The following is a 15,543-nucleotide window of genomic DNA, read 5'->3' as shown; positions in this document are numbered from 1 at the left end:
CATCCCCTCGAACAATGATTCCAACTTCCGTAGACAATTCCGCAGCTTCTTTTCGATCGACGAGAATCGCCCCTACAGCCTGTAGAGCCGTGAGAAAGAAATTTATGGCCAATCGGAAACTCGTCTCCTCGTCGTCGATTTTTCCTACCCTGCAGCGAATGTTTTCACGGTTAAACCATGACCGTCTTTGTCACTGTCGGCATTCTTATCGTAATTTTCCTGTACCTGCAACTCCGCGAGGATCGATTCCTCCTGCAAGTATCGGATGAAATTGTGCAAATAATACACATTCTCGGTAAAGATTGTTAAACACGGTACCTACCAGTGCTATACGATTAATCGATTAATCGTTTTTCCGAACTACGGATACTTCGATTAATCGATTAATCCCAGCTTTCGATTAACCATCTTTCCGATCAATCGCTTAATCGACGTTGCCTCGTAATAATTCTACAGATTAATCGGAAAAGCGATTAATCGATCAATCGCACAGCACTGGCACCTACATGGATGTGCTTAAAAACAGCGTTACGGAAAACGTTACCTTATACCGCAATTTTCCATTCGACTTACAAAGACTGCAGCAGAAACTCGCCAATACGTCGAAACAACGTCAGGTCATTTCTGCCCCGGCAATCAAGGTCGCTCTTTTTACCCTTGGTATCAATTTTATCCATGTGTTTTGCACTTATGTGCATACAATTATACATACACATATGTATTCATATACATTATATTTACTGCACGCGCAGCTGCAGCAGAGATGACTTGCACAACGAAAAACAAACTGCAAAACTCAGCTCGACTCCGCTTCAAGTTCATTTATTTTTCAACTGTGTGTTCAGCTTGTCGAACTTGTCGCAGCTACACAATGTACGTATAAAATACGACGGTGAATCGGATCTGCGTAGTTGTCGGAGGAAATTAGGCCGTCCAACGAATGACGCTTCGGTTTTGAGAAAGACGACACGCGTACGTAATATATAATATAAGTATACACGGATAGGCGAATACGAAAATCGTATTCTACAGTAAAATTATCGTCGGGCTGACTCGACGATTTCAGATGATATACGTAATTATGCATGAAATATGCGCCGGAAGTGAGAGGGAGAGAGAGATGTTAATAAATTGCTTCATCCCCACGGGGATGATGAAACTCTTCGAGAGTTCCGAAATTATGCTGACTGAAGTATTCTCGAGCGGAAAGTTCGAAGGCTTGATTTCCCTGCACTTTGGTACATGCGGAAAATAGTCGGAGTGATAATTGTCGAATATACGCTTCGAGAGGATCTGCGGATGATTGACTGAAGACGATATTCCGATAAAAAAATTTTTACGCGACTGTTTGAGAGAATTGATGGCGGGATTGATATTCCGAATTTGAAAAGCTCCGAAAGGACCAAATTCTGAATTTTTTGCTAGCGAAACTTGAAGTAAAGAAATGAAACTTTAACGAAATGTCAAAGTTTCGAATGCTCTGAAACCCGACGCTCAAAGTTTCGAAAGAATTAAAAACTGATAGACCGAAATTCTGAAATTTAACTTTTGGAATTTTACTCACCCCAAACTTTATTTTTCGGTGTTTTGCTCTATCGGAACTTTTCGGAACTTTGTTCTATCGTAACTCGAATTTTCGTAATCCTGCGTTTCCAAATTTCGAGCCATCGGGTTTCCGACCATCCGCAACTTCGTTGTTTCGTCAAAGTTTCATTTCTTTGTTTCAATTTTCAAATTAGGAACTTCAACTCGGCCCCGAAAACTGAGCCGATGAATGTGGGGGATAGAAATTTTTTTTATCCGTCTTGCTTTCGCGTATAATCGGTAAGTGAAGGAGCATCGGAAGAGAAGAAGAGACCCTTCGAGTTTTATCGTTTCAATTAGAAACTTGACAAGGTCCTTTGTCTCGGATTACTTTATAGAAATTTAATTCTCTTCAACACAAGGTGAAACAACCTCTCGTATAATTTCCCAAACGTATAGCCAAAGTTACACTTCGCGCAGAAAAGCTGAATTATCAAGCCCGTGAAAAGACCCCTCGAGTTCTCAATAATATAACGAAGAATATCCTCTTCATCCTCATTTTCCTCTTCGCGATCACTAGATCTCGGAACGACATAGTTGATCACGAATCGCTAATTGCGCGGTAAAAAAAGAAGGAGGAACATCGATACTTGGAGAAGAAACTTTACGTGACAAAAAAAAAAAAAAAAACATAACGATTCGCGAATAAATGAGTTGAGCTAGTTATTCATCGAATTCATAAAATGGTAACGGAAGTTAGTTGTACAATTTTAACTAACCAGAATAATTTCTACGTGCGAACTTCTTTCTTACAATTCTTTGTTGCTCCATCGATTTTCCGAATAGTAACTGTCATACATTAAAAAATAACTAAATAATAAAAAGCTTGAGCGAAGAAAAAATGCAGTAATTCAAACTAGTCCGTTTGATTAAATATAAAAACCGAGACGTAATCTATCGCGTTTTTGCATTCCTCGCGATGCATGTGTGAAATGCTTTTGAAATCGACCTGAATCACGCACGTCGTACACGATAACACGGCGTACAATATACCGTCTATACGCATAGTACGGAATTTACCGTAACGCAAACCGAGAGAGAAAAGAAAACCCAACGAACCGTAACGAACAACTTCGTCACGTGTAGTCCCCACTTTTCACCGGCGTAATACAAATGCGCCAGTAATTTTATACGCCTGTACTTTTGTGTGGACAGAACGTCGTCATCGGTAAAAGCACGAGGATAAAACAGCCAGAGCAGTTCTCTCCTGGCCGTAGAAGTCATCGGTTCGCAATAAAACGTGTCCGATTCAGCCGAGCCAAAACAATGCAGCCTCTTCGGATTCATTTACGAACATTTTGCTCCGTCGTTTTTATAACGAGTTTGGCTGTCGCCTCATCAGGTGAGAGAGACGCTGACTATACAACATAGTTTCATTGTGCTGTGCGTACGATATTACATTTTTTTCTGTGAGGTTGAAGATCGCAAAGTTATTATTGCAAGTATTCAGTTTTAAGGAAATTTGTTAACTATTGTCTAAACTTTAATCGAGCATTAATAAAAAGTCATACTGGGTAAGTTTACCTCCAGTAAAGTTTTTTTATTATCAAATTGCAACAAAGTAAAATGACGATTCTTTCAACGTTTCGTTTCAGTCAACCTTCAATTTATCTAATCATCGACCTGTCGCGTTTCATACTTTATGTATGTATACTTGTTTGTTATCAATTCGACTCTATTAGAATTTATACCGCAACATGAGTGCCTCGTACAATTTCTTGCTTTCGTCTACACGCACAGCAATATCATCTGATACGCGATTATAATGTTATTTACGCGAGATTTCATTCGAGTTCAACGTTACGCCTCTTGCTACGATAATCGTTGTTTAAAAAAACGATCAGGAATAATTTTTTTTTTTCGATACCCACTCGCAAATGTCTGAAAAATTTTCCTTTCCACATTCAATCCTCACCCCGAATCGAACTTACAGTTTAGTAACCAAGCACGATGCAAAAAAACAAAAAAAAAAAAATGTAATCCGATTCGTGTTACTTGCAACATATCGCGAATAAAAGTATTTGTAATTCCAGTGTACGAGAAGAAATGCAACGATTCGAGAGAGTGCGCGGTCTATCCGAAAATCATCCAGGGTCCAGACACAAATTGGATACCGTTTTTCTGCAACGAGAATAATTTATGCGTATGTCCAAACGGATGGATGCCGGAATTGAATCGGAGCATTTGCATCTCTCGAATATCAGGTTAGCATACAGATTTCCAGCAGCTGCAATTATCTGTAATACATGTACATGAGGGGGGGGGGAGGGGTTGAGCTGAATACCCATGGATTCAGTAAATGCCGTTGCAGTGGGTGTATAAAACATTGTACGTACGTGCATAACGCGTAAGATAACCTGAAAGGTGAAATATTCCGTTTCATCACCCCCCCCCCCCCACACCCCTTTTCGCCCCGCGAATTCTTCTCCGTGTATAATTGTTTCTTTTTCTTACATCGCACCGCAGGTTCATTGACAGCAGATACGTGCGCTGCTTACGTCTGGACGATCAGCCTGCTAATCTTCACTCTCCTAGCCCTCATCACTTACAGTTTCGTTTCTCTATTTTCTTGCAGAACTCCCGTTTCACCGAAATATAACAATCTTACCGAACCGATGAAATGTTACCGAAATTTCACCATCGCCGACGAGTTTTTAGAGAAATTTTAATATTTCTGATAAATTTCCGACGAGTCGTACGCATTTCAAGCTTTTTCTTGGCTCTCGTTCACCTTCCGTTCTTTCTTTTCTTTTCTTTTTTCACAATTTTTTTACAGGAAACGAGAGTTTCATTGGAAAGGCCACGAGCGAAAGTATTTATACAACTTCTCGGTACAATAGAGACGATATGTTTGTAAAATAATACCGTTAAACTGTATTCTGGAAGAGATAAAAAAATTTGGTGTAAGCTTATGGTTAATAAGAATATTCATGTATATAATACGTGTGCCTATATAGGTATAATATGCATCCATGTTAGTAATATCAAGCAATGTACCTGTACTAGTTATGTGATAATATATTTGTCTGTATAATATTTTAGTCGGTTCGTAAGAAGTAAGCCTAGGTGTAACAATAAACGAATGAACAAGAATAAACATTTGTTCGTCGGGAAAAATAATCCCAGTAATAATGTGCGCCAATAAACGATAGTCTGCAGTGTTAGACTAGAATACGATGTCGAATTTCGCTATATCTCTCAAAAAATTATATCAAATTATGCAATTGGCTTGTTGCAAAATCATTCGTGCAAAATTGCCAGATACCTTGTGGTTCTGAAGTTGCGTTGATATTTTTAGAACAAATATTTGTACAAACATAAGATACTTTACGAAAAAATGAAATACATTGAATCGTAAAATCGGGCCGTAAAGTGACGTTTTGTACAGATATCGGTGTTTATTTGCTTATTTAAAATCATTTTCCGCGGACTTCGTACGTACGAAATATTTGCGAAATTTCGTGCAACACGCACGTAGCCTTCCTCTCGTCTAAAGGGCGTCGATTCTCTAAGGCTTCGTCGAATGCACGGAGCGAGAGTCGACGAGGGTGTCTGGCGAAGGGGAAAAAAGAAGGTAAAAAATCGGTACCAATTACGTAACGACACGTTGAGATTACACGCGGGCAGCGACTGCGCCAGTAACAAAAAAAAAAAAATGAAAAGAAAAAAATAAAAATTATGTCGCGCTGCCCAGTGGCCGAGTTTGGCTTCTCTGACACCCTATAACCCAGCTAAATTGTACCTGTATAATATACCTGCAGTGGACGGACGATAATGTTGAAGAAATTTTCGTGAGGATCTCAAATTGCAGAAAAGAAAAAGAGTAAGTCTGACTGAAAACTGCAGCAAATAAAAGGGTTTTTTGGTAAAATATACCCATGTCAACTATCTTTTATACTATAAATGTGTCGGATGTTATTTTGACACAATGATTTTCACCGTTTCTAGAGTATATTCCACATTTTACGATGCACATATTACCAAGAAATCCTGACGTGTCCCTTTTATTTCCCGCAGCTCTGAAAAAGTCGTTTTTTTCTTCTATTCTCTCCGTACGTAGAGGCGAAAAAAATTACCGCATAGCCGGGAAAATTCGTGTCAACTTTTTTGGGATCTTACATAAGGTCCGACGAGAAATTACGGGTGGGGGTGGTTTTGAAACCATGAAAAAACGAATTTAGTCACGTGCGTCGTTGCCGTCTACATTATAGGTAGCGTGAAGGAAACGGGTTTGCTGCTATATATATATACATACATATACTGCAGGCAAATTTACGAATCACGACGTGGAAACGTAATCGTAAATCGTTGCCCATTTTCTGCTTGCGGTAATACTTTCCGAGGGTCTACCACATGTATAACATGGTATGTACACATTCGTACATCTATGTAGAAACCGTGACCAAGCCGTATATGGAAGAAACTGAAAAGGAGAACTTTACCCTCGGAAATTACGAGAGGGTCAAGAGAAATTACGTATTACGCGATGTGTGTTACGCGTGTGTAACACGAATGAAAGTTAGACGTATCGTAAAAGGTGAGATATATATGTGCGTGTGTGTACTTGGGTGGGAATATTGCGTTTATATGTATTGTATATATATTTCGTAAAAAAATGTTCGCACCTTTTATCTTTCGCACGGATAAAGCGCTTGCAAGAAAAACTCGAGCAGCTAAAGCGAAGATTGAATGAATAGGGGAGAAATGTAAAGAGGAAGAAAATGCTGAAAAGATTTGGCAATGTTGTCGCTGAGGTTTTGACTCTCCGAGCTTTGGTAAGCCTCGACCCCGTTGAAGAAACGCAGCGAAAGGCAAGCATGGAAATATGTACCGTGTGTGTACCAACCACATGGTAAAAAGTTCCTTTGAATTAGAAAAACACATTCAAGCCCCGAGTGGTTGGTTGGGAAGCGAGTGTGGCACACTTTGCGTATGAAAGAGGGCTTCGGAGCGTTTTTTAAAATAGCTGCCGTTGGTTTTTCCATGCGACGATGCGAGATGTTGAAAATGTTGAGTGCACAAAAACAGCCTCATCATCGTGCTGCACCGTGGTTTGAGGTGCGAATTTACTACTGCAAGAAAATCTCTCTCTCTCTCTTTTTCTATACACTGAAACTCTTACCACACGCCGTTATTATAAGCTTCGGCAATCAAAGCCTTTTACAATGTTGCAAAAACGTAAGATTGCAACTGTCAAGTTTCGAGATAAAGTTTTCGTTGAAAAGCTCGATACGATGCGACGCTATTTCAAAATTGACGCGTAACTTGGTCAAGCAATATTAACACAAGTCTGAAGTGTAAGGGTGGAGGGTGATGGGCGTAATTAATCAACTCAGTCGCGCAAAAGCTGCAATGATAAAATCAACTTATCGTCGATCGTTCGCGTATTGATCCGATACAGACAACGAGCATAAGAGCGTGTAAAAATATTTTCGAACATGATTACCTTACCGTAAGATATAAGGAAGCTATTTAATTATTAAACGCTGAAACGTCCGGAGACCTCGCGCTAATGAATTCACTCCGAGCTTGCCGGTGCTTTGTTGTGGCTTTTTCTCTTTGTTTCCCTGGGTGACACATTATGCGCGTCGGGAAACGACGCGTAAGTCGGTGGGTGGGAAACAGATAACGTGCAAGGCGGGGCCCCCATTTTCTCTGATGAGAGAGAGAGAGAGAGAGGGAGAGACGACGCCTCTCGAGACACGCGGCATCAGCAGAAATGCGCTTTGCACCTTTGTAACTTTCCGAAATTTAATATACCGTTGTAAAGAAAATATACACTGATTCTGAAAAACCAACTATCCTTGAAAGTCGTCTGAAAATTGGCCAATGATGATTTTTCTTTCCTGACGCATCGTTACGTTGACGTTACTAACTTCAGCCTCGTGCTTTACGCCGTTTAAACATCCGTCATCTATGGCTTGCCTAGCAAATTTCGAATGACGATGATGATCGTGGCTTTCCAAAATCTAAGCAAATTTCGATCATTTGTTACAGTTTTTTTTACGCGAGTTTTGACGATACTTAAGTTACGAAATATCAATTTTTCCCCCATTGACATAACTAACTACAATGTCGTTGAAAATTTGACCTTTGCTAATTGTAAGATAAATTAAGCCAAACCTGTTCACCGAGTTTCAACCAAATCAGTCTCACTGTTTTCGAGTTTTATCCGATAAAAAAGTTACATGTTTGCAGATAACTCAGAGACGACTAGACCGATTTTGCTAAAAATTTAACCAGTTCCTAATTGAATAAAACCGAACCAACCGACTAATTTTTAACAAAATCGTTTTATCCGTTCTCGAGTTTTCGTAACTGGAAGTTAAGTTGTTGGGAATAAGTGTGCCGGTTTCATTCAAAAACTAATAAGTCCTGAGTTAAAAAGATTCACATCGTTTCGTACCAAGATTCATTCGATTTGCTAATTTTCAAAAAATTCCGGCCGTGATTTGAATGAAAATAAAATGTAAAAAAGAAGTTCGTACGAAAATTTCGAATTCCTCATATAACCCGCGCAATTTTGATAGTTGGAAATTTTCGTACGAAGATGAGTATCTCCTTAGTTTTTATGAACCAGGAGACCATCAAATTTGGCCGATAACAACCGGATAACGTGACTCTCCCCGCGGCGAAGATAAGCCGAATTAATCCCTCTCCGATTCGTGAACTTATCGCCTATATTATATAGGTATGTACATACGTCGCGATGCATCTGGCCGATGTGTTATTTCAGCCTCAATTCGTTACTTTGTGTAAGTATGTACGTCTATAAATACACCGCAAACACGTTTTGTCTCTTATCTTTCGCTGACGGCTATTTATATCCCCGATATACGTACAATATTGATTATCATTTTCATCTGTCACGCAAAATTCGGTTCTTCTCCTTCTGTGTACGTATAACTATATGAAAATCGATGTCCGTTGAAGCGATAATTTCCGTTCCTTGTTCCGATCGCATGATTACACACATGATTCTGTTTCGCATCTAGACCATGATCAAGCGGACGTTTAAAAGTTTTAAAGTCACACGTTATTGCGCTGAGTCAACTTTTATACCAAGACAGTATTCTATGGTCTTTGGGATCACTGATTACAAATCTGAAACCAGATTTAAAAAATTTTAAATGGTGGATCTAATATGATGGATGAAAATTTCAAAGTTGATCGAATACGGATATTGAAAAAACTCTATACCGGAGTTTTTGAGGTCGCTGATTAGATTCGCCGTACTGAATTGTAATCAGCGACTCCAAAAACCCGTGGACAGAGTTTTTTTATGCGGATTCGATCAAATTTGAAATTTTCATCCGCCATGTTGGATCCGGCATCATAAATTTTTTAAATCCGATTTTAGATTGGTAATCAGCGATCTAAAAAACTTATAATCTATGTAAAACATGTATATGTTTAGAGGAGTAACTTTCTCGGAAATGAATTATTGCTTCAGTTCTCACGATTTTTTTCAAACAATTTGTTTCTAACGATAATAATTTACATTATGTCGCAGTAATTACTCTCGAGTACTGAAAACCCATTGGTATACTATCAAAAACAGTAAAAAACTGCAAAGAAATATATTGAAAAGTTCTCTAAATGTACAAAAAAAAAAAAAAAAGGAATTGAAAATAGGTGATAAGAAAACTTACTACTATGACTCAAAGGGTTAAACAGGCGGTATAATTTTCAATAGATCAGAAACACGTGATTGCTGCGGGAATTATTGTTGGTACCCGTTGGAAAAAACGTATGATTCCAACATCCCTTTATTTTTGTTCTATCTCTTTTACAGATTACAAGCGTAAACATGAAACGTTTAGCTTCCTAACCGCACGGGACAATTTCCCACCCAGCTGTGATTTACGCGTTTAAACATGTTTAAACATTATTGTAGGATCGTGGAGAAAAAAAACGAGCATTAAAAAAATAAAACCTACACGGAGCGGCTGAGATAAAAAAAAAGTATACCGAGGTGAATTAAAGCCGAACGTGACTTTGAGCGGAACATCTCTTAACCCCTATAATTCTCTACGTGCGTTATACAACGACTTTTTCCGATCTTAAAAGACTCTCAAATATCAGGCGTGCGTCACTATTCGCTGTGACAAAGATCGTTGCACGCTGAGGAGCCATTACAACTGCAAACATACTTCGTCCCAAGAGACTGAAGCGAGCCTTATATAGTTACATAGTGTCAAAAGTGAAAGGACATAGATTCTGTCATCGCTTCTTTTCTCCTACGTTACATCGTTTCTCTTCTCATTTTTATTTCTCTCGATCTAAAAATATTTCAGAGTAACCACGCTGAGAAAAATTTCATTTGTTACAGTAACTAGAAAAATCGAGTAAAACAGGTATGGTTAAAAAAAAAGTGTTGGAATATTGTTGGAATTACGAAAAACTAGGTACGCCTAACCATTTTGCGCTATTGTCGATCCTTTTTTGGTAATTGCAACGCTAAATCAATTTGTTCGGTTCACTCTACGTTTTTAGTTAAACCAGGCTTTATCGTACAAAATGAAAAGAAAATATTCCAGTCCTTTTTACCTCTGGTTTTATTGAATAGAAATCGATAATTTACCTGGTCAGTACAACAAGAAATCAGAACAGATACCAACAACGAAGTTGAAACATTTTCAAATTGTCGATGTCTCAGCTTACGCGATTAGAATTTCTCTTTTTTCTTTCTTCCATCTTTCGACTCGAAAAAAAAACAAAAAGGAGCATATCAACGAGTAGAAAATCATGATTAAAGAATGAAGGGTAAAAAGTATTAAAAAAGAAAATAAATAATTAAAAGCTAACAAACTACATCCAGAGCCAGCCGAGCGCTTCCGTATTCCAAAGTTTGATACATTGGGACTCGACTCGGGCGTATCCGGCCATCAGGGCGATAACTTGGAAAAGTTGTAATCGAAGTTGCAACGGGCAGCCGACTCTATTCGTGTTGCACGTCGACGTTCCCGAGGTTCGTGCAAATTGACCGTCGACACGCCGGGCGCGCAATTCCTCGCATAGCTTTCGGCTTCCTCCGCTTAGCCTTGCAGATCCCTTATACACTCCGTGCTCCGATATATAACCGATGCCGGCGCACGTACCAGCCTCTGATAAGAACGTGCGAGTGCCCGTTAAACTCCGCGAGCGATGATCGAAAGGGGCGAGTATCAACCCCGATTTGGCAAATTTGCATTGCCCGAAAATCGGCGATTTTTGATAGACATTTATTTCCGGTATCGAGGAAATTGTTCGGGAATCTATTTAGAGCAGGCTCGATTCGGACGTTCCGAAGACGTTTTCAAAGCCGTAAACACGCGTTCAAACATTCGTAACGACTCGCTTGCGAGGATTGAATTGTTTATTCAACATTTTCAGTTATCAGCAAGAGGAAAAATGTCCAACAATTGAATAAAAGGGAAATTGTTCTCTTCGAGTAAATCCGAATGTCCGGATTACGGGATTATATAATTATATGATTCCTTGTCGCCTCTTGGATTTTGCGGCCCGCATTAGGCCGTGATAAATAAAGAACCCTGTATTATCAATCGCGTTCTTTTTATTCATACCAGTAATACGAGAGTTTAGAATTTTATCAAATCCAACCAAATTGTCGAGCACATTTTTTGGGTCCGAAAATATGCAATTTTACTGATAATCAAACAATAATTATCTGTTTTCAAGGATTGAAAATACTTGACCGACTTCTTTTCGTAATTTTAATTTTGAAGTAGAGTTCCACCAGGTAGCGGACCCGGAGCGCAGGAACCAGGAGGTAGAGAACCCGGTACTCGAAATTTGCGGAGAGCGATTCTCATCCGTCCGCTCTATTGCACGGTTGTTTCCAGACTGAGGAATTCGGCTGGCTGATTTTCGTCGTCAACGGTTACTATAGATCGATGACGTCGAGAAAAAAAAATTTTGGGTGACGTCACTTTCCGAACATCCAAACTTTGGTTTCGACCTTTAATACTATGTAATATGATGCGTGATGTATGATGTAAGATGTATGATATTCCTAATCTAAACGCGACCAATTCTCGGCCCCTCTTCGAACTTCACGCAAATTAATCTGCGGTTTGAGAACCGCGAAACCGCTAATTCCTCAAGCAATCAGATTCCAGCCGACGATCGGACAATCGGATAAATTACGGAGAAATAAAACATGAGTGCATGTCAGGAATGTTTTAGGTACGAAAATTATTCAATTGGCTTGAAATTTAGGGGATTATACATGTTTGTTTCTTGGTATATTTATTTATTTTTTGTCATTACTCGACGTTCAATAATTTCTGGATTAACAATCGATCGATCGAAATTTCGATGATTCACCGGAACTTTCTGATTCTATCCGAAATTCGTCATTTTTCACGAATATATGACATTGCAATGTACAGCGATTTAAACCGAACCACTGCCAGCTTCCATTAACAATATTGGCAGTCCGGCTCTGCGGATGTAGAAAAAATCGTATCAGACTGCATGAAAAATGCGCATTGCTAGTAACGTATCGAGTATAACATGTATTTCCGCATTCGCATAAAGCAGCCGGGAACTCCCGATGCATCAAAGGTCCGATGCCTCGCAGAAAATGCGGCACTGGTTGTAAAATCATGTACCTGTACAATATCTAGATATATACGCGTATGCATTTCTGAAAATTAGTTGCAGGTATGATACCTCGTCCGATTGCACCGGTCTTTTATATTCAAACACGCAGGGTACGTTCCACGGTTTTGAAAAATATCGTATCACGGATGTAAAGTTGAATGGGACGAAAAAAGAAAAAGAAATAATACGTAATATTCAATAAATATAATAAAAAATAGAGATAAAACTATAATAATGCAGCCGTGAAGAATGTATGGCGTGTATCGATTTCAATAAACCGGTGAAATATTTATAATTACGATTTATTTGGTTCTTCCGATACGTGATTTAATAATATAAATTGTATACGTGTAAATGTACAATTTCACCGCATTTACAGAGAGAAAAATTTTTGTGTCGATTGAACATTGACAGTGATAATTTTGGTCAGTTTTAAAGAATGGCCTGCATTTTTGAAACGACACCGAAGAAGAAGAAGAAGAAGAAGAATTACGGATCATTTTAAATTCCCGGCTTCTTACCTCGATCTGTTATCCAGTGTAGTAAAGTCTACTGGAATTCAGACCCGCAGCCTGTAGCCTCAAGCCTGCCGTACACTTTCGCAAATATTTTTCACTTTCACCTGCACCGTAAAACCCGAGGCACGAAACCTGAACAACGATATCGAAGGTAGGCAAGTCGCTCACCGCGGTTGAAGTATAATCGCAGGTTTATCCATCGATTCTGCCGCATCCAGCCTGACGACGATGACTCCGAGACGCCGCCGAATTTCCGATTATAAAAATTCACCAATTATTCCCGATCACTGTTGAAAATTTTCACAAATTTTTTTACCTCGCTTTTCACGCGATTGGAGTGATGGGGGTTTACTTATAATTATACTGGGGAAGTTTCCGTTCAAACGAACTGCTTCGAGAACTCGACTGAGACGGACAATTTTGAGTGAAAATTTGTAAGGAAAAAAAAAAGATAAAAATACGCGTCATCGAGAAGTCGTATAACGTGAAAGTGTGACGTGAAGGAGAATTTTCCTCGCTTTATGCGAGAAATAACGAGACGAGAGGTTGTGTATTATACATTATCCACAACGCGGATTAAAGTAGATGATTGAACCGAGAATTGAGAGAGGCAATTTTCCCAGGACATTATAGGTATATGCATAAGCTCCTTTGAGTATCACAAAGGCTGTGAGGAGGTTTATTAGATTTCATGGATACAGGATGAATTTCCAAAAGCAATTACACCTTTCCTCTTACCCATCGCGAATTTCGCTTCTTCGGAGATGAAACTTTACGTTAATTATACATATTAAATTATACCTCTCACGTATAACATACAAATAAATCTGTAAAAGTAACCGTCGCGATAAATTATTACATTGTAAATTGTAGCACGAGAATGTTGCACGAAACTCGTTCAAAATAATAACCCGGTTATAAACATGACGTATGTAACGCACAGAGATTTACCGCACTTTATAACGACTTAGGAAAACTCTCACCACTCACTCACTCATTCACTCACTCACTCACTCACTCACTGATTCGATATATTCCCTCTATAAGTCCAGTTACGTTTGTAAGAATTTCTCTCTCTCTCTCTCGCACGTCAGGTTTCCGCATGCGGTTGACACTTGGCGATGCGAAATCCCGTGCAATTCATCCGGGTGATTCGGGTCACACCCGAATTGCACTTGTTCGTCAAATATACGTGTGTGGTATGCAATTTGTAATTTGCAAAAACAATTCCGCACTGTATTCGAATGTCGCCACTTCTTTCGCCGTTTTGACAAAATCCTGCGTGCTGCTTGAAAATAAAAAAAAAAACAACGAAGAAGAAGAAGAAGAAATTTCAGGGCGGTGTTCAGCGCGGTTTCCGATACGGCCGCCTTCGCGCGACTGAACTAACTCGAGGAAGCAGCAGAAAACGACACGCGACAATCGAGTTCCTGGAGCTCGGGGCCGCTTTCTGCGCATGCCGCAACCCCCAGAGAGCGAGGGAGAAGGGAGATCGAATTGGAGAACGAGAGAGAGAGAGAGAGATACGTGAATTATCAGCCCCGGCTTGGCTGAAGTCTCGTATTGCACGAATATACGCGGTTACCGATTAATTAAAATTGTTGTTGTTTCACGGATTTTCAACGATTTTTTATTGTTGATTTATTATTTTTTTGCTTCGTCACTTCAACATCAGGTCGCAAATTTTTCCCGAAAGATAAGTATCACGTGAATCTGTAAAATGTGATTCTACTGTTTTAGGGATAATCGTCTGAGAAAAATGTGCAGAAAATATGCGAATTAATCTGGCAATGATTTACTTTTTCGGAGAACAGAATACTTTTGTTTATTCGTTGTTTTTTTTTTCTGGACAGAAGATTTTACATTTTTTTTTTTTTTAGATAAGTGTAAGGTGTAGATCCGATTTTTAATTATTCTTTGAAATATGGTTATTGCCGAAAATTTGGCACGCGTCTTCGGCGAAAATGTACGATTTTTATTCAGACTCTACGGATTTATACTGCAATATTATAGATGTACAATTGGCACATGGCTCGGATCTTTTTTTGAAACTGCCGTCAGAAGCTGCTGCTGAGGGAAGAAAAATAAAGCGACGTAACAACGGTTTCTTATACTCGTCGAAATCGAAGTGTTTGGGGATTTATGGGATCGAGTGTAGAGAAGAAAAAAAAACTGTAAAGGTACGAAAACTGTTATCGAATTCAATGTCAAGTGAAATTTTATCCTGACAAATGCCAGCTTTGAAAACCTGGAATCTGACGTTGGTAGTTTAACGTGAAAAAAAAAAGAAATGAAAAATTCAGAACTCTAATAGCTTCAAATAAATATTCATTTTGTTTATATAAATAAATTCACTACAAATCGCGTCATATAAATTGTTGCTCAAATCCAAAATAATTTTACAACAAAGAGATTCTTTGTGCAATTTTTTTACGCCTGCGCATGTAATTAATGAACTAACATACTTATTTCAGATTTTGTAAATTTAAACATTTAAACTAAAAATCTAAAAAGCGTTTAATCTAAATACGATGTTCAATCGCATTGCTGTTTTATTCCCTCACTGTGAAAAAGTATTTTCTTCGTGCGTGTAACACGTTACCTTGCGTACAGAGGATATCCCCGCGAATATACCATAGAGGGGAGGAAAAGTTTTTAGGGCGTGGAAAAAGTTATGACGCGAAGAATTCAATCGTTGAAGAAAAAGCGATGAGTTGAAAAGTCGGCGAGGCGGCGTGTAACCAGCTATACAGAGGGATCGGTTTTCCTGAATACAAAAAAATTACGGGGATAAAATCCAGACACAGAAAGCGAGCGCGAAAAAACGAGGGAG

General features: G+C 39.0%; 1 long non-coding RNA gene across 1 annotated transcript; it reads left to right on the top strand.

The window, feature by feature from the left end:
* The first annotated feature begins 957 nt into the window (after positions 1-957).
* Positions 958-4,620, top strand: LOC124185336. The gene is made up of 4 exons (XR_006871367.1): positions 958-972; positions 2,740-2,926; positions 3,618-3,788; positions 4,051-4,620. It is a non-coding gene; the product is annotated as an uncharacterized LOC124185336 (long non-coding RNA).
* Positions 4,621-15,543: the final 10,923 nt, after the last annotated feature.

The sequence above is a fragment of the Neodiprion fabricii genome, chromosome 6, assembly GCF_021155785.1.
Source record: "Neodiprion fabricii isolate iyNeoFabr1 chromosome 6, iyNeoFabr1.1, whole genome shotgun sequence".
Taxonomy (NCBI): Eukaryota; Metazoa; Arthropoda; class Insecta; order Hymenoptera; family Diprionidae; genus Neodiprion; species Neodiprion fabricii.
Note: the sequence above shows the minus strand (reverse complement) of the source record. Positions and strands in the feature narration are given on the sequence as shown.